The 25039-nt window shown below is 37.9% G+C and overlaps 1 protein-coding gene across 3 annotated transcripts in view; it reads left to right on the top strand.

The window, feature by feature from the left end:
* The window catches only part of INVS (inversin), a 190414-nt gene that overhangs the window by 82890 nt on the left and 82485 nt on the right, over nt 1-25039 (top strand). Inside the window, exon 4 of one of the 3 annotated variants that reach the window (XM_025358988.1) lies at nt 16313-16401. The exons of the other annotated variants lie outside the window; for them this stretch is intronic. The gene's annotated coding sequence lies outside the window, so the exon portion shown is untranslated. The remainder of the gene's footprint in view (nt 1-16312; nt 16402-25039) is intronic. 3 annotated transcript variants of the gene reach the window in all.

The following is a 25039-nucleotide window of genomic DNA, read 5'->3' as shown; positions in this document are numbered from 1 at the left end:
ATGTATTATTTTTAAGAGGTTGCTTTTGGGTTTACAGTATGCATCTTTCACTTACTGCATTGGAATATTATACTATGCCTCATAAAACTTAACTATATCATATTATTGTTTTCCGGTAGCCATCGGTTCCGATGAGAAGTACACCATCATCCCTCTTGTTCCTATGTGTATAATGGTGGTGGTTGTTTTTCTGACTTCTTTCAATGTTTTCTTTTTTAGCTTTGATTTTCAACAATTTCCCTGTCATACACATAGAGGTAGTTTTCTTTATATTAACCATGCTTTGGATTCACTGAGATTCTTGGACATAAAAGTTGATATTTTTACCAAATTTAAATCATTTCTCAAATACTCTTATCTGTTCCATTCTCTCTTCTTCTGGGACAAAATTACACATAATGTTAGATTTTTCTATATTGTCCTACAAGTCATTGAGGTTTTATTGATTTTTGAAAAATCTCTTCCTTGTCTTCAAATTTAATTATTTCTGTTGATCTAAACTGAAATTTATTGGCCTGTTCTTCTGTTTTTCAGTCTACTATTAAGTCTATGCTATGATTTTTACATTTCTGATATAGTAGTTTCCAATTCTAGAATTTCCAGTTGGTTCTTTTTATGTAATTTTTCTCTGCTGAGATTCCCTCATTTGCTTGGTAATTATGACCATCTTTTTCTGTTAAGTCTTTGACCATATTTATAAAGCTATTGTAAATTCTTTGTGTGCTAATTCCAACATCTGGGTTATCTTAAGATCCATTTATTTTGTTTTTTCTCTTAAAATTGAGTCCTGTTTTTCTGTTTGTTTGCACATGGAGTAATTTTTTATAGTATACTCAGAATTGTGGATGATACCTTGTAGGGACTCTTGATTCTGTTATATTCCTCTAAAGAATGTTGACTTTTTGTTTTGTAAAAGTTAAAGCTGACTAATTACACTAAACTTGTTGAATGTCTCGGTTTTTCCCTTAGTCTAGTTGAATCTATTAGACCAAGTCCACAGTCCTGGTACATAGTCGATACTTCTAAGGCATGGCCCTTCTGAGATTTCAATGGGAAATCTGAACTCCAAATTCTACCCCTGTGCCTTGGGTAGTAGCTGAAATCTCTGATCAGCTCTTCAACTTTCCTTTTGTGGGTTTCTGCAGACATCTTGGAGTCTCCCATACATTGTCAATTCAGGGATCAGCCAAGGATTTTATGGGAGTCTATATGCATATATGGGGCTTCACCTCTTTGGCTCTTTTTTTTTTTTTTTTTTTTTTTTGCGACGGAGTCTCACTCTTGCCCAGGCTGGAGTGCGGTGGCCGGATCTCAGCTCACTGCAAGCTCCACCTCCCAGATTTACGCCATTCTCCTGCCTCAGCCTCCCGAGTAGCTGGGACTATAGGCGCCCGCCACTTCACCCGGCTAATTTTTTGTATTTTTTAGTAGAGACGGGGTTTCACCGTGTTAGCCAGGATGGTCTCGATCTCCTGACCTCGTGATCTGCCCGTCTCGGCCTCCCAAAGTGCTGGGATTACAGGCTTGAGCCACCGCACCCGGCCCCCTCTTTGGCTCTTTTACCCATCTCTTTTATTCCATCATTCTAATCTGATTTACCACATCTAATGTCTAATCAACTGAAGTAACCTACCAATCTTCCTGATTCAAGCCTTTGCCCTCTTCAAACCATTCTTCACACTGCCGCCAGATTTCATTCACTCATTTATTCATTTAACAAATAGTCAATGAGTCTTTCCTAAAAGATAATACTGTCAAGCAGTCAAGCTACTGCAGCTGCTAGGCTGGCTTGCCACATAGATTCAGCTGGTAAAAAGACCATAAGTCCAAATTGATTTAGACAGTTTATTGCTTATGGCACAGCAGGCAGCATGAGCTTCATGTTTGCATTGGTTCTCCTTGCCCCCAAGTCCCATAAGGGTGGTATGGACCCTTTGCAGGTCCAGATAGATGCTGCAAAGGCAGAGGGTCAGTGTCATACCTGAGGAAACTTGAACTTAAAAAACCTCCAATCTTACATCAAGGCTGTGAGCAAACCTGCCTATCCTTTGCCACCAAATGAAACATTATCTTTATTATCCTGGTTAGCAAACAAATCTGTCCTCTAACCTGAAGGGAGGTACCATTTCTAGCTTCCAAAGCAACTAGTTATGCAGACATCTTTGAAAAGATAGTCCAAATTACCAGATATGCAGATATGTGATGGAGAGTTCCTTCCAAACAAGTACAAACAGAAAGCAAACCACTTAGGTCAAGTTTTGAGATTGATTTCAGAGATATCAGAAATGTGTGCATCTGCTCCCCAACCCCAGTTATCATTCTCCTTTCCATCTGCAAAGATAAAAGAATCTCAACCACTTGCTAATTATAGACATAAATTTCCACGAAAGATTTTAAATATTTCTTCCCACAACAAGATATAAGACTGGAAACCAGAATTACCTTGGAAGTGTTGGGCTAGCACTCCTTTACACTAAACTGGAAAGGTATAGACTGCAAAAGCAGGCATTACCTGTTTATAATTAGCAATTTATGTATACTTTAAACAACTATCCAAAGGAATTGAGTTAGGTATAATCAGAAGAGGAAGAGACTAGAGATATGCACTATTATGGTTCTAGCTACAAGGGCCTTACACCCAAGATAAGGAGAATGGGCACATATACTTAAAGAGGGCATAATCTTACATGCCAGTGTTAGTATGCTGAGTGTCCCATACAAGCGAGTCTGGCCATAGTGCTCATATTCAGAGGTGGGAACAATCATTAGGGGATGCTTTTCTGGAACATTTCAGTTTCCATTATTCTTCTGACTGGGTGTTGAAAAGCAGTTATTACAATAGTGTTTTTTTTATTTTGACTTCCTGATGCATCTGCAGATGTGCACTGAACTTAATACTGTAGTCACAATGATGTCTTTACATCATTCAGGGAGTCATTCCTTAAGCCTAGCTAGAGTCCTTCCACTTACTTTATAAGTACATAATTCCCTGTATTAAAGTCTTTCCTGCCTAAAATACCTAAAAAGGCTTCTGTTTCCTGTACTGAACCTGCCTAATACATGGAGGAATTGAAATTTCAGGTGGGTCTTAAAGAAATGGTCAACTTTTGACATAGAATGAGAACCCAGAGAGAACTTCAGGCAGAGGGAATAGAGTGAGCAAAGATTAAAAGGCAGAAATGGCCATGGCATTTTTGAGAACCATTGAGGAAGCTGATTACAGAAGAGAATGATAGAGTTTCCTATTATACAAATTTCTTTATTTCCTATCGAATCCTAAATTTTTTCATCTCTTTTCCTTTTCCACTTCCTTTTTTTCTTTCTCTCTTCCCTCTCCTTTCTTTCCGTGTATCACTTGTCTACCCCTTTAACCTTCCATGTCACACAGTAGCATTCATAGACATTGCTTACTTATTTTGGTGGTTAAGTTGCTGCACCTCCAAAGTTTTTGTTCTTTCCACTGAATATTCCACTATTAGGTCAGAAGGCTCATTCTTGAACTTGGCTCTATTACTAAGCAGACTCATTCATAAATTTAGTCTCCTTAGACTAACTAGATTTATTGTGGGCTACCAGAAATCCTAGATGTGCATGACTGCACTTGGAAGCTTTGAGCTTTACAGCCCTGTTTACTGCCACCTGATTCTAACCAGAGCAATATCTCTTATCCATTGGCAGAAAAGAGTTAAGGATGTGATAGGGAATTTGAGTTAGTGGTGGGCATGAAAGTAATGTGATGGGCTTGTAGAAGATGAGTGCAAGGCATGTTGGAGACAATAACATAGATATTTCACCGTAGCTCTCAGAAAATTGTATCTCCTGAGGTACAAAACATAAAATCCAACATACATTTGATGTTTAGCATCTATAGCATTTGGTGAGCCATTGTGAAGCACATACCAGTTACTTTTGATAAAGTAGCTTGAAAGAAGTCTTGATTTTTAAAAAAATTCTTGCTTCAAACATACCACGTAATTTTGTTTTCCTGCCCCATTTTCTGTTATTCATTCTCAATGTTTTATATTGCCTGTTACTCAGTAGCTTAACTTCTTGTTGTTAATAATTATAGTCTCAGGTAACTTTTTCTTTGGCTTTGTGAACATTTTTTTCTCAAATTTATTTTATCCAGGCTAGGTATTTAGCAGCTCTGTGTTTCTTATAAAAATAAATACAAATTATAAAAGCTAAAATAAACCTTGAAAAGCATTTAGTGCAGCATTTCCCAAAGCTTCCTTTTTTTTTTTTTTTTTTTTTTTTTTGAGACGAAGTCTCACTCTATCATCTAGGCTGGAGTGCATTGGCACGATCTGGGCTCACTGTAACCTCCGCTTCCCAGTTCAAGTGATTCTCCTGCCTCAGCTTCCCAAGTAGCTGGGATTACAGGCATGCACCACCATGCCCAGCTAATTTTTGTATTTTTAGTAGAGACAGGGTTTTACCATGTTGGCCAGGTTGGTCTTAACTCCTGACCTCAGGTGATCTGCCCGCCTCAGCCTCCCAAAGTGCTGGGATTACAGGTGTGAGCCACTGCGCCCAGCCCCAAAGCTTTTTTCTTAAAGTAATATTCCCATGTATGTTGTGTAAAAAAAAAAGGGTTCCATGGTCAGGTAAGTGTAGGAAATACTGCATGGTTCCTCCTTGAAAATTTAGCATGTATAAGCATTCTAGAAGCTCTGAGAAGTTGCACAGTAACGAAACCCATTAATTTTTTAAGTCTAAAATTTCTCATAATCATTTGATCCCAATACCTTTTTTTTTTTCAGCATAAACTAACAGTACTTAAGGAAACAGTGATCTGTAAAACACTTTGATTAAAAAAATATTAGTTTATAACTTAATTGAATTTCCTCATTTCACAATTGAGGAAACTGAGGCCCAGAAAGTTGTTACTCATCACATCTAAAAACAATGCCTTACACAAAGTAGGTACTCAGTAATTGTTTGATAAATTGAATGATATATTTATGTTTAGATAACTAGTTAGAGCCCGGACGAAAACCCAGCTGTCCTGACAAGTTAGATCTATAGCATTTAATAATGATAAAGCAGTTCATTTCTATTCACTGCTATTTAAGCTGATGACAAAAACATTTTATAATTGCTATTTAAAAAAAGCATCATATGCTGGTTTAAAAGGCAAACTAAAGAAGCTGAATAGTTGGCTGATGTTTTAAATCGACATAGACAACAGTTATCTATCTCTTTAGTTTTTAACAGTGTCAAATACTGGTCTCTTGATATTGTTCAGAGCACTCTGGGTTTTGAAAAACCAGTTCAAGTATGTGCTAGGGCATCTGAAAGGGGAATTTTCTGAAGCTTTTTCTATTCCCATGATTCTCACAAAATTCTTCAATTCATTCTAGTCTAGAAAGTAATGGATCTTCCATAAAGATGTGCTAATCCCAAGGTGATCACAAAAAAACAGATTTTCCCACCTCTGAACAGGTTTCCTTTTTTGTTGTTGTTTCGCTACTTTTTTTTTTTAAGTATGCTTTGTGCGTTATACCCAAAATAATGTTTCTTTTTTATATAAAATATTGTGCTATATATAAGAAATACTTCAGGATTTCTGTGTTTTAGGACTCCATTTTGGCATGATATTTTTTGGTCGTTACCTACTTAGCTATGTCATATTTTAATATCACCAAAGAAAATATCTTAAAATGAAATTCTTGAATTGTGCTTGACCTTTCCGGTTGACAGTCAGCTTAAATTATATAGTGTCTCCCATTATCTCACAACAGATGTCATCTCTTAGGAATGCTTCCTTTCGTTGAAGAAGACACTGTGACAATAGGAAAGGGATGTGGGGTGAAAAAAAAAAGTCGTGTACCTTTTGTTTATCTGCAAAAGTCTGTGCATAGTTTTTATTGCTGAAAATAAACATGTATCATGATTGGTGTATGGGGGTTCACATTAGTATCAAAAGTTTTTATGGCCACTCTGCTGGTGACCCAGTATATTGTGCTGTGTTTTCTCAACTGCCTTTGTAAACACAGTAGCCTTAATAGATCATTTTGAAAGAAGCTGCCATCCTGCTGCATCTGTTGGTAGCCTTTCTCAGGTTTCTGACATATCCTTAATCTGATGCTCAGCCTTGTCATTTGGATCAATAGTAAACTAGATAAGATGTCTTCTACTTGCAAGGCTATGGCTATAAAAGGTATTTGAAAAATAAATTCACTTTTTATGTCCATGCCACAAACCTGGGGAGTACTAATTTGTCATTTGTCTCTCCATCTGTCTGTAAACAGTCAGTTAAATTGGTTATTGATGAGAATAAGGTGAATTATACTTGAAACAAGAGTAATATAGAAATAAACTTCATAGTAAATGTCCTAGATTCGTACAAAAATGTGACGTATTTTGGCTGTTGTCTTAACTTTAATCTCTAATTTAGAATAATGAGCAATTTGTTTTATATTTTCTATTCCAAATCATCAATAATAATTATAATGAATTATAATTATAAATTACACTTTACAAACCACTCACATATAGTATTTAATCCTGATAACCTCTATAACTATCCATTTTACAATTTGTAAAGCATTTGTTATTTATTCAAAAATGTTTATCTAGTGCCTACTATAAATGAGGCACTGTGCTAGGCACTACAAATTCTCTGTACAAAAAAAAATTGTGATGATAGAACATGTTAGAATTGTAGCATTTTAAGGTTAGAAGGAATCCTAGAAATCATCTACTATTAACTTCTCGTTTTACAGGAAACTAGATCATAGACAGTTTGTGAATCATGCTCAACCAGCTATTTAGTGATTTTTTTTCTATTATAGGATATAAACAGATAATCTTTTAAAAGTAAACTCATAGTTTAATCTTTTTGAATTTATATTTCCTCATCTAAGTAGTGAGAATAATTCTGGCTTTCACAACAAGAATACTGTGAATATTAAGTAAGGCATAATTAGGGAGCATTTTGAAATGTAAATGTAATCTAAGGATAAGAAACAACTCCTAGACAAGAGACAGGAAAAGAGTATGTAGAAATGTAAACTGCAGTTACCTCAGGTTTAAGAGGTGCAGGCTGATCATTGTTTTCTTTTTTTTTTTTTTTTTTTTTTTTTTTTTTTTTTTTTTTTTTTTTTTGAACACCTGTCAAAGATTTATTAGCTCATTAATGAGGGAGGCAGTAAGAAAAATCTCGTTCAGAGAGCATTTTGAGGAATAGGGTATTTATAGGTGTTTAAAAAGAAACGTTAGAATTATATTGCTAGATTGGATACAAAACTGATTAATGTTCCACAGAGCAGTAAAAGCCATAACCTTTGGGGTTATCTTTGCTACTGGACAGAAATTATTTGCATCTCTGCCATACAAAACCTCCAAGTTAACATGTAACTTCACAGAGTTTGAACCCATAATTAATAGTAAACAGCAAAATCAAGCAAAGGTGCATTCCTCAATATAATTAATTACCCTTAGGTGGCCTCATTAGACAATGCCCTTGTATGACATTGAAAGGACATGCCTTATTTCCAAACTTTGGAGAATGTTTCTTTTTTTTTTTTTTTTTTTTTATTTTTTTTTTCTTTATACTTTATTTTTGAAATTGCTTTAATGGACATGTTATTATTTTTATAATAAAAATTTAAAGTTATTTTTCTTTTTTTCTAACTTTATGTTTTGACATAATCTCAAATTTACAGAGAAGTTTCAAGAACGGTGCAAAGAATTTTCATATACTCTCAAATTCCCCAAATGTGCACATTTTGACACGTGTGCTTTATCCTTCTCTCTACTTTCCCTTGATATATGGGAATGTGTAGATATTGCCTTCTGAATCATTTGGGGTAAGTTGCAGGTACGATACTTCTTTGCCTCTAAATCTTCAGTGCATAGTTCCTAAAAACAAGGACGTTCTCTTATATAACCACAGCTCAATTATCACAATCAGGCAGTTAACATAAATAACATTATGTCATCCAAAAATCTTACTTAGATTTTGCCCATTGTCCCAACAATGTCATCTATTACAAAAAAAAATCCAGGATCAAGCATTGCATTCAATCACTATGTCTTTTTAGTCTTCATTAATCTGCAACAGTTTCTCAGTTTTTTGTGTATGTACATGTATATATGATATTCACATGTTCTAAGTATACAGGCCAATTAAATTGTACAGTAGCCTTCCTTTTTAATTTGTCTGATATTTCCTTATAATTAGGTTCAGTTTATGCACTTTTGGTAAGAATACCACAGGAGTGATGTTGTGTTCCTCTCGATGCCTCTTATCAGGAAGCATGTGTCATCAATTTGTCCCAGTAATGGTGTTAACTTTGGATTATTCACTTGAATAAAGCAGCTCCTGCCAGGTTCCTCTGCTGTGACATCACTATTTTTTCCGTTGTAACTATAAATAATAGGTATCTTGTGGGAGCTAATTTGAAACTATGTAAATATCCTGGGACCCCTCAAACCCACTCTATTGTTAGCATTGTTTGACCACTCACACCTGAGTTGTTATTATGATGATGACTGCCAAATGAATTATTTATTTATTTATTCATTGATTCATTCTTTTTTTATTTTTTGTTTATTTATTTATTTTTGAGGCAGAGTCTCACTCTGTCACCCAGGCTGGAATGCAGTGACACAATCTCGGCTCACTGCAACTGCTGCCTCCTGGATTCAAGCGACTCTCATGCCTCAGCCTCCTGAGTAGCTGGGAATACAGGCATGCACCACCATGCCTGCTAATATTTTTCTTTTTAGTGGAAACGGGGTTTCATCATGTTGGCCAGGCTAATTTCAAACTCCTGACCTCAGGTGACTCACCCGCCTCAGCCTCCCAAAGTGCTGGGATTATTGGCGTGACCCACTGTGCACAGCACACAACTTATTTTTAAAACCACTGCTTATTTAAGATATACAGTTAGATGTATACTTTGATGAAAACTATAAAAATCCCCTCTCTTGTTAAACAAAAAAACTAAAAAGGGTTAGAAGAGTTTTCACAGAAGTGCTAGCAGAGCTTGTGTTAGGCTTAGGGTAATAAAATTGTCGGTAAACTTTTTTCTTACTTTGTTTTCCCAAATGTTAATAGTTTTTCAAAATTTTCAATATATGCAAAATGTATAATTTCTAATTTTTGATTGGGTTTCTAAAATGTATGTTTGTTTATTTCCATTTGGTCCACAAAGAGCTTGAGGGAGATACTAAAACTTTGATTTCAGAATTGTAGTGTGCTTGCACTTGGAAGAACAGTTAGATTAGAGTTAAAACATAGCTATACCAAACAGAACATCTACCCTGGCATAAATTACAAATTGACACACCTAAAATAGTCTTTCATCTGCAAATCTTTATTTTTCACTTCAGCCACTAAGCTGTAGCATTATGCTTTCTCAACTCAGTTGCTCCTCTTAGTTTCAAATAAAAAGGTCTAGAATGGTGGCAGACAGATGAGGAGCAGTATAGAGTTCAGGGATTGATTTGCAGATGGAGGTATGTTTTGATATAATTTTTTAAAGATGGCTAAATGTGAGACTAGAAGATAACAGTTTTGAATTCAAGCATCATCACTGTGAGGATTTAGGCTACCATTTTGAAAATGGATAATAGTTACTAAGTCAGATTACTAGTTATGTTCAGCATTTGATTAAACCCTTTAATGAATGGCCTGAATGAGGTTCAGTAAAGGTTTTTTAGTATAATTGAATTTACTTATACATTTGTCTGTATATTTGTCTCTTTCCACCATCTAAGAAATCCCATCCATAGTATGGAACTGAAGTAGAGAACGCAACAGATGGATTCAATCAGTTGTTTGAAACAGTTCCCCCAAAGGCACACATCTTCACAGAGTAGGTGAATTGATTTTTCTAAACTGCATGCTAGGATCAATAAAACTAAGGTACATTGTTGGAAAACTAAAGATGGAGCCTACAAGACTTGGGGTGCTTCAAAGCAACCAGGAATTAGAAAAGATTTGTTGCATTTAGCATCTGAGTTTAATATTAAAACATGATATTTTAATAACTTGCTTGCAGTGTTACTGAGAAGGCTGGTCAGGGTCAGTAAAGAGAACAGGCTACACAGATTATCATGCACATCAAACAATGAGAACATTAGGAGCAAATGAAAGCTATTTTGTTTACAGAGACTACTTTTATGATGAGAGGAGAGCAATTACGGTATCTGAGAAAGAAACCAATATTTGTTGAGTACTCGTTGTGCACTAGTCACTTTTTTTCTTTTTTGCCAATGGGAAATCTGAGGCTTTGAGAAGTAGATTGCTCACAGTTATTAATAATATAGCCAATGAAGTACCCAGATCTGACTGGTTCCAAAATCTATTCTCTTTTTATCACACCATACTGCCTCCCCATGGGGTAGCATTTCTGGATCCCCTAAAGCGAACATCAATATGCTAGGAAAATGAATTACTTGTACTGTATTGGGGAAAAGGAAATGGATGTAAAAACTATTACCCTGTGGTTAAGGAAAATAAAAATTATTAGAAATTAAGTCATTGTTGAGTCAGAATAAAAAACATTTAGTTTTGAAGTAACTATAGAGAGTGGGTCTTCTGCCTTTTAGAATCATAGAGTCAAAGAACATTAAGCTGGGTGGGCTTTAGATCATAATCCACCCTCCTTATTTTTCATGTGGGAGGAAACGGAGGCTAGGAAAAATTCAGTGACTTGCCTTTGGGTGTGGAGGTGTTCTGACTGAGACCTCTCTCATGTCACTCCCTTGCTTAAATCCTTCAGTACTACTTTAGAAGACTGAAAGGAAAACCCAAACTCCTTGACCCTGCACTTCTCATCATCGAGTTCTTGCTTATCTTTTTGGCTTCAGCGTCCTGTGTCCCCAGTTCTACTCTATCCTCAGACATACTGTGTATTTAAAGCTTTCATTCTAGTCACCTCTTTTTCATCCTCCACACACAATATACTTGCACATTCAGCTTCCTTCCTACTTTAAGCTGACTTAATTGCATATACTTTCAACATGCAGCTCAGGCACTGTTTTCTCCAAGAAGCTTCTACTGACCCCTCAAAGCTGGGTTAGGTGCCCCTCTAAAGAGTTCTTACGACCGTGTGTCTTTCTATCATAGAACTGATCTCATTGTACAACAGCAGTGAATAGCATTGCATATGGTTTCACTTTCTATTATGGTCAAAGTGAGGGATAGTGTGGGCGTTATTGGAGCGTGTAATAAGTGGATCTAAATGACGTGATATACACAACTTACTAATGTTGGCTTCAGAATATCCATATAGGAGGAGCTTATGGGGACAAATTGATTGGAAGGGGTGGGAGTAACATTTGAAGCTGTCTTTATATAGCACTTTATATAAAATTCAGAAAATACTTATTGCCCTCCATATCAAAGAAATTGGGAGCAGGAACAAGATGGAGACATCGAGGAGTGCCAAAGTGTTAGTGATCCTAAGTTAAGATCCTGTTCAACTGCCATCTCTTTCATGAAGTCATCCTGTTCTAACCCCTTCCCTTCTTCACAAGGACATCTTGGGGAGTTCACAAGGAATGACTTTTAAGTGCATCCTCTATCCTGTCTCTGTGGTCTGTTTTTGTACGCTTTTTATGCATTCACCCTTCCTTGCTTATAATATTGCATTGCATACGAGCATACATCTGTATAAAGCTTCCCCAACCCTTAGCATAGAGTCTGATACTGACTAATTACATCAAAAATAACCATTGAAAGTTGAATTAATGGTTTAATTAGGTCAGTGCTTCTCAATGCCAGTTGCATTTTTTAATCACCTACTGAAAATTTAAGAAATATTAATTCCAAAGTCCCAGAAATTCTGATTTTATTGATCTAGGATGGGAACAGACTTTTTTATTTTAAGCTCCTAAGGACTGAGAACTCCTAGATTAGGTTCTTTGTTTCAATAGTGGTTCTCAAAGTTTAGGATTCTAGACCAGCGACACCAGCACTTCCCAGAAACTTGCTACAAATGCAGATTCTTGGTCCCCACACCAAGCCTAGTGAATGAGAAACTCTGGGGGAGGGCCTCTGTATTTTCAAGGCCTCCAGATGATCTTGATGCATGCTAGAGTTTTAGAACTACTTTTGCTAGAGTTTAAGACCAAAAAAAAGTTGTCCTTAAATAAAATACCAACTGTGAGAAACCAAATATACTTTATAATCATCCCAAAAGGTTGTACCAATTTAAAGCACCACTCTAAATAAATGAGAGTACCTCACAAGCACAACAGAATTATCCTTGTGGAAATAAGCATCCCAGCATTTTATAACTTTTTTCAGTATGTATTTTTGGTTAGTTTCCTATATGTAAAAGGCTCTCCAATGAAGGGATTAATTTTCATAATAATCTAAATAGGCTATATTAGTCAGGAGGAGCACATGAAAAATCTGGCATTGGATAAGGAAGACTCAGAGTCAAGAATACCTTTCCATAATTTCCTCTCATAGAGAAAAGCCTTTTTTTGACAGTAACATTTTCTCCTTCTTTCATTTGTGCTGTTTGACTACGTGCCACTTGATAGCTCTGTCTATTCCTATGGAAACCAAGTTAGTGGATGGAGCCAAGGCTTGGAGAAGGCATTGGGGGAAAATATTAGAAGAGTTCAGCCACAGAGCAACTAAAGATGTTGCCTTTCCCTCAGTCAAATCTTCTTTGAGAGCCAGAACCTATTTCAAGCCAGAGAGATGTTCTTGGCTGATGTATTGTCTAGCTGCTCTGCCAGATGGATGAACATCTTAAACTTGGAAAATAGCAAATAAAGCTCCTATTCTGTCTTTGGAGCACATTCTTAGCCTTTGCTTAGAGAATTATCAAATAACTAAAAAATATATTTTTAAAGGTTCGCTTAAGATGGCAGGTTAGTGATGTGGTTCTCATCATATTTGTTAAGTACTTAGAAATTTTAGCAATAAAACACAGAATTAAGCCTTGTCAATCAGAAGTTTAAGTAAAGAGGAAGAATGCCAGTCACTGGAAAAAGCAATGCAGATTTCGTTTCATTTCTGTAGCTCAGTGAATTTATGTCTTTCATGAGTTCATTGCTGTAATTGTTTGCTTCCCTATAAAATCACTTTAAAGACTAAGAAACCAGAGTACAAACAGACATCTAAATCAACTGAGATAAGAAAATTATCTAAGCATACAAGAAGGCACTCTCCTTTCTAATCCATTTCTACTCCACATTTTATATGGCAGTGGTAACTAACTCATAATCGCATTGTACTGAGCCATTTATGTGGATATTTATATTATGTTTGTATTTCAAGAAGGGTGTAGAGATTCCTATTTCCAGTTTATATTCTTTGATTTATGTCACAAAATTAATGTCTTCTGAGAAAACAATTGAGGCAACTATTAATATAGATGCCTCATAAATCTATATCTTGAATCTAGCCATCTCTTCTAATCTTCAGATCTCTATATATCTGCTCCCTACTCCCAACCTTTTCTTTTTGCTAGACCTCTCTGCATAGATTCCCTTCAGGTGCCTCAAACTCCACTTTAGGAAAAAAAAAAAACAGAACTCAAAAATTTTCATCCCTAACCCTATTTTTTCTTCCATCTCTTCAGTTGTTGGCAACACTCTCCATCTGGTAGCCATTCAGGAATCTTCTTATGTATTTCACTGATCTGTTCCCTTATTTCTATTTAACTCTCAACATTTCTATTGTGGATTGCTGTAATAACCCCCTTACTGCTCTGCTTGGCCTAAAGATTTGTTCCCCTCAAATCAGTGCTTCACATAACCTCCAGTGTCTTTTCTAAAAACCCAAATCAAATCATGTCATTTCCATCATAAATCTTCCTTTTTCCTGTCTTAATTTGCTTGGGCTTCTATAACAAAAATACTTTAGACTGGATAGCTGGAACAACAGACATTTATTTCTCACAGTTCTGGAGGCTGGAGAGTGCAAGATCAAGGCACCAGCAGATTCTGTGTCTTGTGAGAGCCTGCTTCCTGCTTCATAGATGGCTGTCTTCTTGCTGTATCCTCATATGACAGAAGGGAGTGAAAGAGCTCTCTGAGGTTTCTTTTTAGGGGTACTAATCCCATTTATGAGCTCCACCCTCGTGATGTAATCATCTTCCAAATGTCCTGTATCCTAATACCATAACATTGACAGTTAGAATTTCAACACATGAATTGGTGGGGTGGGGGTTGAGGGGACATATATTCAGTCTATAGCACTCCTTTTCACCAATATGATCAACTTTAGGCTCCTTATCATAACATATTAGACTATCCATTTTATAACCCCTGCTCACCTCTCCGATCTTACTTTTTACTTCTTACAGTGCATTTCTTTTCTTTTTTCTTTTTTTGAATTAGAGAAAGGGTCTCACTGTGTGGCTCAGGCTGGTTTCTAACTCCTGGGCTCAAGCAATCTGCCCACCTCGGCCTCCAGAGTGCTGGGATACAGGCATGAGCCACCATACCTGGCCTTTACAATGCATTTCATATTACAATGATATTGAATTATTTGCAGAGTTTGAGGTGTGATTTTACCCTAAATATAAGCTAAGAAGTTAGTCAGTTACTGTTTCATGGATGCTGACAATAGATATGAGACTCTGGGGTCAGAGACAAAGTTGTTTATTACTCACAACACAGCAAAAAGAATGAGCACCACCTCTATGCTTCCCTTGCCCCCAGAGAACATGTGGAAGTTGCAGAGGCTGCACACAGTGGGTTTTATTCACAAATGAGGAACACCAAGCTTCAGGAATCTGCCACTTTTATAGTAAGCACTTAGTAAACCAAGAGGAAGACATTATCTCCTCTCTCCAGTTGCTTGTTGCAAACACAACCCTGAATAATTACCTAATTAAAGAGTGGCCAAGACTTTGCATTCTTGGCATACCCAGTAAGAACATTTAGGAATGCTTCAGGCCCATGGTAGATTGACTCTTCCAACAACTCACCGCTCAGCCCAGCATTGTCTTGACATGAGTATGCCACTACATCAGCTACTCTTATTAATCTTACCAAGAGAGACAAGGACCATCACTTTAATTTGTCTCATACAGCACTTAACAAGACTCCAAGTAGCAGGATAAAAACATCCTGTAATACTGGCTTCAACTATGTCCCTCAGTATCTTGGACTAAATCAACTGTGAATAAGCCCCAGAGGAGAAAGTAGATCTTACTTTATACAACTAGGATGTAATCTAAGGCTGGTCTATTATTTATTGTGACCCATGCAAGGGAATTTAGACTGACATGCTAATCTTTGGCCTCACTGCAGATAGTTACAGGAGGTGCTATATTACAGGGGCCAAAAAGCAACCCCCAAACTCAAAGGTGGAATATACCATGGCCTACTCTTTCCTACATACAAACATACAGCCTGAAGAGGCACAATTCACTTTATTTCAGGATTTGACATTAAACTCGGATCACCATTACATTGATTTGTCTAAGCCACATGGGCAATATCACCAATAGTTGTTGCTTCAGTTGCCATGCATGGCATAATCCAAAGCTTCTTGCATGTCAGAAGAAGCGTATGGATTTGTATACATCAGGTTAAAATAAGGTTGTGCCAGTCCCTCTACTTCCATGTATACAAGAGGGTCCACATTCAGGAGCTGTCATTGATGGTATCAAGCACAACAAAAGAATTAAGAACCACCAATGCCCATGTGAATTTTTCTGTTTCATAGCAAGCACATGGTCAGAGATGACACAGAAGCAGGTCAGATGGCTGGCCTCAGCTGCTGTTTGATTCAGGTAGCTAACTATATCTTTGTTTTGCCAGGATGCACTTGTGGATCCAGAGGACAAAGAAAGTATTAATTGTCCTCCCCATCCCTGTACCTCTGAGGTCTCACATGTTCCCTTCCTAGGGAATGAAGTTGCTGCTTTCCTTCTTTGGCCATAGAGTTAATGTGTCCCGTTCCCTTAGATATAACTTCGCCTTTTCTCCAACTGCCCTTACTTGCGCCCATACCTTGTAGAAGGATAAGAGTGCATATGGGACAAATGTAGAAACCTATTATGTCTTCCATTTTGGCCTACGTGGACCACTGTAGAAGGACTCAGTGAGCAGGGCATTCAATCAGATGGTCATTATGGATATTTATGATCTGGGACCGTATCAGTTGAACAAAATGAATCCAGGTGGGTAAACCAGAATTAGGCTTGAATCTCTAAGCCCCCTTTTGGCTGGCTGCCACCCAAGGGATATATGAAACAAACCAGACTAAGATTGCTTTTGGGAAAATGAAAGAAGCATGATAACCAGGGTTGGGCCAGGTAGAATCCCAAATTTTCAAAATAGATATATATAATCCCCCACTCCTTTTGTCCTGATTATTTCCCAGGAGGCTACAAGGATGAAATGAACCCTTTCTGAAGGTGGCCACAGTTAGTAAGCAAACTGCTTCATACAAGAGTGTTGGACCAGGAGGAGGTAAGAGAGGTGGAACCAGAAATCTTTTTGAGTTGATTTTCAAGAAGACCATTCCAAGCTCTCAACAATTCCAAATACCTGAGGATGGTAGGGAGCATGGAATGTCCGTTAAATACGTAACTATTGGCTCATTGTTTGGCATATCATGGTCAGACTATAGAAGATCTAGGAACCCCGAAACATGGTCCTCAGTGCTATAGCTTGAATAGGCTAATCAGACTGGAGCAGTGACTCCATGTGGTGGAACAGCAACACCATAACCTGAAAAATGTCTATGGTGGAAAGGCACGAGGTGAGCCCAAGAGGAGGTGACAGAGGTCCCTGCTGGGAAGGGGCAAGGGCAATCCTCCATGTAATGTGGACTCCTTCACCACAAGAAAACTAGGCCAACTTAGCAAGATACATAAGTCTGGTATGCAGTAGTATCTTCTGTATGAAAAACATACCTTTTACTTTGTATCCAGTCTATTGTGGTGGATTCATTGCCTTTTCTAGTGCGATGATGGATCCTAGTGGCAAATTCCAGTGACCAGGCAATGCAGACTTGTTCAGCGACTTGATTCCAGTTGGTCTTATCAGAAAGCAGGCCCTTACTGTTACTGTAGGTATCTACGTGAGTGACCCAAAGTGTCTGATTGGCCACAATTTGTTTCTAGTTTGTGGCCCCAAACAGGAATATCTTTAATTTACCAACTGTAGTCTTCCAAGTGGCAGACTAGGTGACTACAGTGCTGTTAGCAGACCAAGAATCAGTAAAAATACGGCTAGTCTTTGGGAGTATTGCCTAAGGTAAGGGTGATGGCTTTTCATTTCGGCCCACTGGGCTAACTGGTCATTATCCTCAGTCTCCTGGAGTGTCGTTGAGATTGGACAGCTACTGCCCCCTACTGGACACCATCAGGTTTTAACTTAGCCAAAGCATCAGTAAACCAGGCCGAGGCATTTAAGGGACCATTAAGCAGCCAACAGCTTTGCTTCAGACAGTGGCCACCTCTATACCCAGTGCTTTGTCCTCACTGCCAAATAAGTCAGGCTGCAGCGGGAATCAGATACATAGGACAGATGACTCTGTCCTATTAGGCAAGGTTTTGCATTCACATTCACTTTTGAGCAGCTGCCCACTCATGTCTCAACCAAATGAACTTCTAATATTTTCAGCCCACCTAAAGTTCCATGTCAAATAGCAAGATCTTCATTGTTCTCTCCATTTGTTTCTGTTTTGGAGATTTCTTGACCCAGCAGCCACAACCACATGGTCTTTCAGCTTGCTGCCCCCATGGTCATGTACTATTCCTTCTTTTGCCTGCCCAGAGGAAGGTGAGCAAAGACAAAGGCAGTATTTGGGTGGCTTGCTTTAATTCCACCTCTCACCATTCAGATTCATTTAACAGAGAGAATATTGGGGTCACTTGCCCCTTAACCTTGCCCACCACCTGGGCATGGTCTCAGGGGGTCTTCTCATCCTTGAACCTGAGTATACCTGAGAATGGGCCTCTAGGGTTCTTGTCCTTACTCCTCAAGAAAACTGTGTCTCTCCAGCCAGGTGCAGTAGCTCATGCCTGTAATCCCAGCACTTTGAGAGGCCGAGGTGAGTAGATCACTTGAGGTCAGGAGTTCGTGACCAGCCTGGCCAACATGGTGAAACCCCATCTCTACTAAAAATACAAAAATTAGTCAGGCGTGAGGGCACACACCTATAATCACAGCTACTTAGGAGGCCGAGGCACAAGAATTGCTTGAACCCGGGAGGCAGAGGTTGCAGTGAGCCGAGATCGTGCCACTGCACTCCAGCCTGGGCAACAGAATGAGACTCTGTCAAAAAAAAAAAAAAAAAGAAAGAAAGAAAAGAAAAAAGAAAGGAAAACTATGTCCCTGTCAGCATCCTATCATCTTTTACCGTCTTGTCAGTTCTGGCATTTTTTTTTTTTTTTTTTTTTTTTTTTTTTGAGGAAAAGTCTCGCTCTGTCGCCCCGGCTGGAGTGCAGTGGCCGGATCTCAGCTCACTGCAAGCTCCGCCTCCCGGGTTCACGCCATTCTCCTGCCTCAGCCTCCCGAGTAGCTGAGACTACAGGCGCCCGCCACCTCGCCCGGCTAGCTTTTTTGTATTTTTTAGTAGAGACGGGGTTTCACCGTGTTAGCCAGGATGGTCTCGATCTCCTGACCTCGTGATCCACCCGTCTCGGCCTCCCAAAGTGCTGGGATTACAGGCTTGAGCCACCGCGCCCGGCCAGTTCTGGCATTTAATTAACCCTATTTACAAGGTAATAAGTTAGCTGCAGATGCTGGCAGAAGACACAAGACTCCCATCAGAGACAAAAAGTATTATTACTAATGGCATAGCTAGGAGTACTTATCTGTTTGCACCAGTTTCCCTCCCCCCAAGGATTATGGGGGCAATATAGAGGACTCGGATGGGCCCAGCACACAGTGGGTTTGCATGACATCTAAAGACTGCTAAATTTTGGGAATCTCCAGCTTTTAGTAAATAGAGTAGTAAGCAAGCCTGCTTCCTCTTTGCCCCAGTGGGTGACATTACCTCATCACTCAAGATTGCTCACTCCAAACCCCACTCTGAAAAATGGTCCCAGTAAAGAGGAGTCAAGCTTTTGCATTATTGGCATACCCAATTAGTACGTTCAGGGACACTCAAGGCTCAGGGCAGATTGCCTCTCCCAACACTATTGTGGTATTTCCAAAACTCATTTGTGTCTGCAACCACTACAGAAAAGTTTGATGTAATGAAATTACTGATATTTGTGACCTATATACTTCCTAGGGATAGTAATTGTTTTTAAAAATTAATACAGTAAATGCCTTAAGAGTTTATAAATACATAATTATATAGCTATCATTAGAATTAATAACAAATCATGTTTCTATTTTTCCATTTCAATTTTAAGTAATGTATTTTGGGTATATAATATAGTTAGGATTTAAAATGAACTATGACAGAGTACCTACTTTAAATTTGTGTGTGCTATTATAAATATAGTTATTTTTCTAGGCCAAAATTATATACCAATTTGTAAATGAACAAAAAAATATGGTGAACATTTGTATACATAGTGAGCATTTGTTTTTCTCTCCAAGTACAGTGACAGAAAATATAAGCACTGGGGACACAGAGAGAACAAGAATGCAAAGAAATTAATTGGAAAACATGTAGGTCTCAAAGTATTGGTTTTTGGAAAACATCTGGCCTCTTCAGTACTCCAGTGGGGAGAGAGGTCACTGTAGACAGTTTTAGTCAAGTCTTGAGCATTGAAATCTGCTAAAGTAATTATCTCAGCTGAAGAGGAAGCAAATAGCAAAGGCCCCAGGGAGACAGATATAGAAAATATGGTAGCCATTTTGGGAAAAAATGTAGAGGTGGGATCCAGAATATTTTGAGGATCAGCTGCCAATTGTCTAGAAGTTAATAATAAAAGCACTTACTGGGAATAAACAGCAGTCCTGTAGAATATGATTTCGGAATAGGGCTCAGGAAGATGCCTCCTTCCTTCTCACTGATTAAAAGGTGGTCATTTTTGTGCAAAGGGCAAGAAAATTCTTAGAATTTTGGAATATTCTTTGCCTCACTATGAGGCTACAACCTTAGAGAAGGCTGTTTGTCTAGAGAAGTGGCAGAAACAAGACACCATCCAAGCCTCAGGTCAGGAAGCTACTCACTAGCTCACTGATAGTAATTGTGACATCCCTAATATCACTGGAGATAGGGCTCCAGGAGATCTGTGTAAGACCAGATTGTTATAATGGACTAGGAGCTGGGTGGAAGATGCTGTGTGTATCAACAAGGAGAAAAAAGGAAAACAAAGCAAACAAATGAAAAGCAAAAATGAACCTGCAGACACAATTTCAAAATATTTGAAGAAATCTAATGCCAACAAAGCAAACAATATTATTCAGATTATGAATTCATTGCTAGTAGGAGAGCATAAAGAAAGCAAAAAGATAAGCCACACAGAGAAAATATTTGCAAAAGCAACCAAGAATTAGTATCCAGAATACATAAAGAACTCCTGTAGATCAGTAAGAAAAAAACAAATAGCCGGCCGGGCACAGTGGCTCAAGCCTGTAATCCCAGCACTTTGGGAGGCTGAGACGGGCGGATCACAAGGTCAGGAGATCGAGACCATCCTGGCTAACACAGTGAAACCCTGTCTCTACTAAAAAAATACAAAAAACTAGCTGGGCAAGGTGGCGGGCGCCTGTAGTCCCAGCTACTCGGGAGGCTGAGGCAGGAGAATGGTGTAAACCCGGGAGGTGGAGCTTGCAGTGAGCTGACATCCGGCCACCGCACTCCAGTCCGGGCGACAGAGCGAGACTCCGTCTCAAAAAAAAAAAAAAAAAAAAACAAATAGCCAAGTTCAGAAATGAGTTACAACACAAGAAGGCTATTTACAAAAGAAACAAATATCCAACAAACATGTAAAAACGTTCCACCTCAATTCGGGAAATGCACATCAAAACCCAACTGTAAGCCAGGCACAGAGTGGTGCACACCTGTAGCCCCAGCTACTTGAGAGGCTGAGGTGGTAGGATCGCTTGAGCCCAAGAGTTGAGTCCAGCCTGGGCAAGCTATAGCAAGACCCCTTCTATTAAAAAACAAAACAAAAAACTATAACCATCAGATTGGCAAAAATTAGCAAGTCTGACAAAACAAAGTATGCTGAGGATGTGGAGAAACAGGAACTCATACATTATTGTTACGAATGTTAACTTGGAGTAGCTATTTTAGAGAGCAATCTCAACCCAGAAGTTTCAGAAATTCTTATGTACTTACCAGGAGATATGTATGAGGATATTCATTACAATATTGTTTGTAATTGTGAAAAATGAGAAACATGCTAAATATTCCTCTATAAAAGAATAAATATATTATTTTCATGTGATAGCATACTTATTCCAGTGAAAATGTATGGACCCAGGCAACATGAATAAATCTGAAAAATACTGCCTTGAGTAAAAAATGACACGATTCTTGCAATACCATTTATACAAAGATTGAAAACATGTAAAACAATACTATGTCATTTATGGATATATATATGTTTATATGAAATAGAAGTGGAAAAACATTCATTGGAATGATAAACACCCAATTCAGGATAGTAGTCTCCAAAGAGGGAGAGAAGGTAATGGAATTGGGGACACAAAAGAAGTATTAACTTTATCTGTTAGGTTTTATTTCTTAAAAATGAAAAATCTAAAGCAAAATACCAAAATACTTTGCTGAAAATCTCCATATCATTGTTATTACCATTAAATAACTATGCTTTTTTTTTTAAAAAAAAAAAAAAAAAAAGGAGTTCGTCTTAAGAGAACTGGACAGACACAAATATAAAGTTAAAATTCACATTTTGGGCTAATTTGTTTCCCAGATTCATTTCAAGTGCTATTCTCTGGGTCAGAGAACTTTTCATTCTCTTTCACCCTTTTCATACATTTGGAGAATGTCATTTGGAAAGTGTCATAATCTTTATGTGACCGACAAAAGAAGCTCTTGGTGTTAATTACAGGAAGATTTAGATGAAAATTATGACCATGTAATGAAAAAAAAAATATTCACTGTTTCAGAGATATTAGGAAATGTTTTCACATTTCAGAAGCATGATGGACCTGATCATAGCAGCGTAACATCCTTTTAAATGACTAAATCAAGACCGTCCTGTAACTTCAGCTCCCTTACTTCTGCTTACCTACCATCAGAATTTTCTTAAGCATATGTACTCTTTTGATCTATGATCTCCTTCACCCTATACTATTTCCACTCCAAAATTATAAAAGCAGACCCTAAAGCAAACAGTCCTCCCAACAGGATCAGTTTCTGTATAGCTCTAACAGGTTCTATTAAATGATTAACTTCCAGGCCAGGCTCAGTGGCTCACACCTGTAATCCCAGCACTTTGGGAGGCCAAGGCAGGCAGATCACCTGAGGTCAGGAGTTTGAGACCAGCCTGGCCAACATGATGAAACCCTGATTTACCAGGCATGGTGGCAGGCACCTGTAATCTCAGCTATTCAGGAAACTGAGGCAGGAGAATTGCTTCAACCCTGGAGGCATAGGTTGCAGTGAGCTGAGATTGTGCTACTGCACTCCAGCTAGGCGACAGAGCGAGACTCTGTCCCCCCAACCCAAAAAAATAGATTAACTTCCAAATCCTCCAGAAAATATTCGCATTATAAGAATATTCTCAAAAACATGAGAACTCCTCAGTTCAAGAAATATTGAGGAAGTATTTAGACTTTCTATAATGAGAAGGTTTTACAGGAAGCAAAGTAGCCTATAACATGGGTCTGAAGGGTCACACAACCTTCAGAGGGTTGTCAGATTAGCGTGCTGCCTCAAACTAGTATCTTCCTCTGTTCCATTGATACTAGAAATATTCTCCTGATTTTAGCACTTAAAGTTCTCTGTCCCTTCTGCTCATTCCCAAAGACTGAATTTGCATACAATGGGCTTTTTTTTTTTTTTTTTTTTTTTTTTTTGAGACAAGGTCTTCTCTGATACTCAGGCTGGGGCTTGGTGGCATAATTAAGGCTCACTGCAGCTTTGACCTCTGGGCGGAAGTGATCTTCCCACCCCGGCCTCCCAAAGTGCTAGGATTACAGGTGTAAGCCACTGTGTCCAACCAGTTGCTTGTTTAGGAGAACAAACAGGTTGGCCTTGGTCCAGGAAAATTATATTGTTTCTAGTCCAGTCTTCATAGATAATATCTGATGGGTCTCTGTCATTTGAAATAGGAGATGCTGGCCTTATCATATAGCTGACTCCTCCCCAGGGTACCTGCTAAATTCCTATTGGCTATGCCTTTGTTGGTCCTATATTATCATTATCTGTAAGCGGAATATAGACATCTTTCTCAGTGTAAAAAAAATCAGAAAAACCACTACTGTGATTCCCCATTATCCATGGTTTTGCTTTCTGTGATTTCATTTACTGTGGTCAACCATGGTCTAAAAATACTACGGTATTTTGAGAAAAAAAGACCACATTCACATAACTTTTCTTACAGTATATTATTATAATTATTCTATTTTATTATTAGTTATTGTTAATCTTTTACTGTGCCTAATTTATAAATTAAACTTTACCATAGATATGTGTGTATAGGAAAAAAATAGTGTATATAGAGGGTTTGATTCTATCTGCAGTTTCATATATTGACTGGGGATCTTGGAATGTATCCCCAGCAGATAAAGGGGGACTACTCTATTTATAACCTTCTAACTATTTTTACTTTTACCTTTTCATAATCTTGGTTCTTAATCACCAGCTGAACTGTGTATATTACAATCAGATCTTTCTATCTGCATGCCCTTTATCATGGGCCATTCTTGGTTCTATCTGACCATCTATGTTTTGTTGAATACTCCAGACTGGAAAACTATTTATAATAATAGCAAACATCTGAGCATTTGCTTTGTGCATTGTTCTAAGAACTTTTACAAATATCATTTATCTCATTTCATATGCATAATAATTGCAGGTACCATTATTACCCCTTATATATAAGAAAATAGAGGCATAGGAGGATAGTTTATTTAATCTGTGAAAATTTTCGATGATACTTCTGTGAGAAACAAAGATGAAATTATGTTAAAGAGCTTTGTAGTAAGTAAAACGAAGTGCAAACATTGTACTGTTATCTGCTTCATAACAAGGCTCAATGAATGTTTGTTGAATGAATGAATGAATGAATGAGTAAATATCATTACTGGGTTGCACTGTGTCTTGTGAGGGTAGAGTCCTCAGAATAATGTAACGTGTAAATACGCCAAACACTGTGTCTGTAACTCAGTCGTTACCCCAACTAACATATACTAGTTTCCTTCTTCTCCTTCCCTTTTCCTGTAATTTCACAATCAAAATGACTGTCTGAGTATCTTTAAAAGGTCGTGATGAATTATTCTGTAATATTTGAAATGTTATGTTCAGAAAGGTCAAACTTTATTTTTCGGTATGAAGTGTCACACGGATTTGTTTTTCCTGGACACTTTTTTTTTCAAAGAAAAGATGGCAAGAAATTTAGAGCAGGGTGCCCTCTTGAGGAAATTTTAGCATCTTCCTTCTCAAGAACTGACATCAAATGAAATGAGAAGTCTAGATAAATGATGTACACTATTAATGAAGCTCAGAAAAATGAAACATTAAAAAGTAAGAATAACCAAATACCAGGTATTTGAGAATTAAGATTCTTAACTGTTATGATCTAATATAGCAACTGTAAATAAGAATTTTTATTATTATTTATTTATTTATTTTTAATTCTTTTTTTGAGACAGAGTCTCACTCTGTCACCCAGGCTGGAGTGCAGTGGTGCAATCTCAGCTCACTGGAACCTCCACTTCCTGGGTTCAAGATTCTCATGCCTCACCCTCCCGAGTAGCTGGGACCACGGGCTTGCACCACCACACACAGCTAATTTTTTGTGTATTTTTAGTAGACACAGGATTTCACCATATTAGCCAGGCTGGTCTGAAACTCCTGTGATCTGCTCGTCTCGGCCACCCAAAGTGCTGGAATTACAGGCGTGAGCCACCATGACCAGGCTTGTAAATAAGAATTTTTAAATGAAAACAAAAACCTCTAGAAGATATTTCATTTCTTCTTATTTACTCATTTCTTCAAGTAATA

The sequence above is a fragment of the Theropithecus gelada genome, chromosome 15, assembly GCF_003255815.1.
Source record: "Theropithecus gelada isolate Dixy chromosome 15, Tgel_1.0, whole genome shotgun sequence".
NCBI classification, from domain to species: Eukaryota; Metazoa; Chordata; class Mammalia; order Primates; family Cercopithecidae; genus Theropithecus; species Theropithecus gelada.
This window is presented reverse-complemented; position numbering and strand designations above follow the sequence as displayed.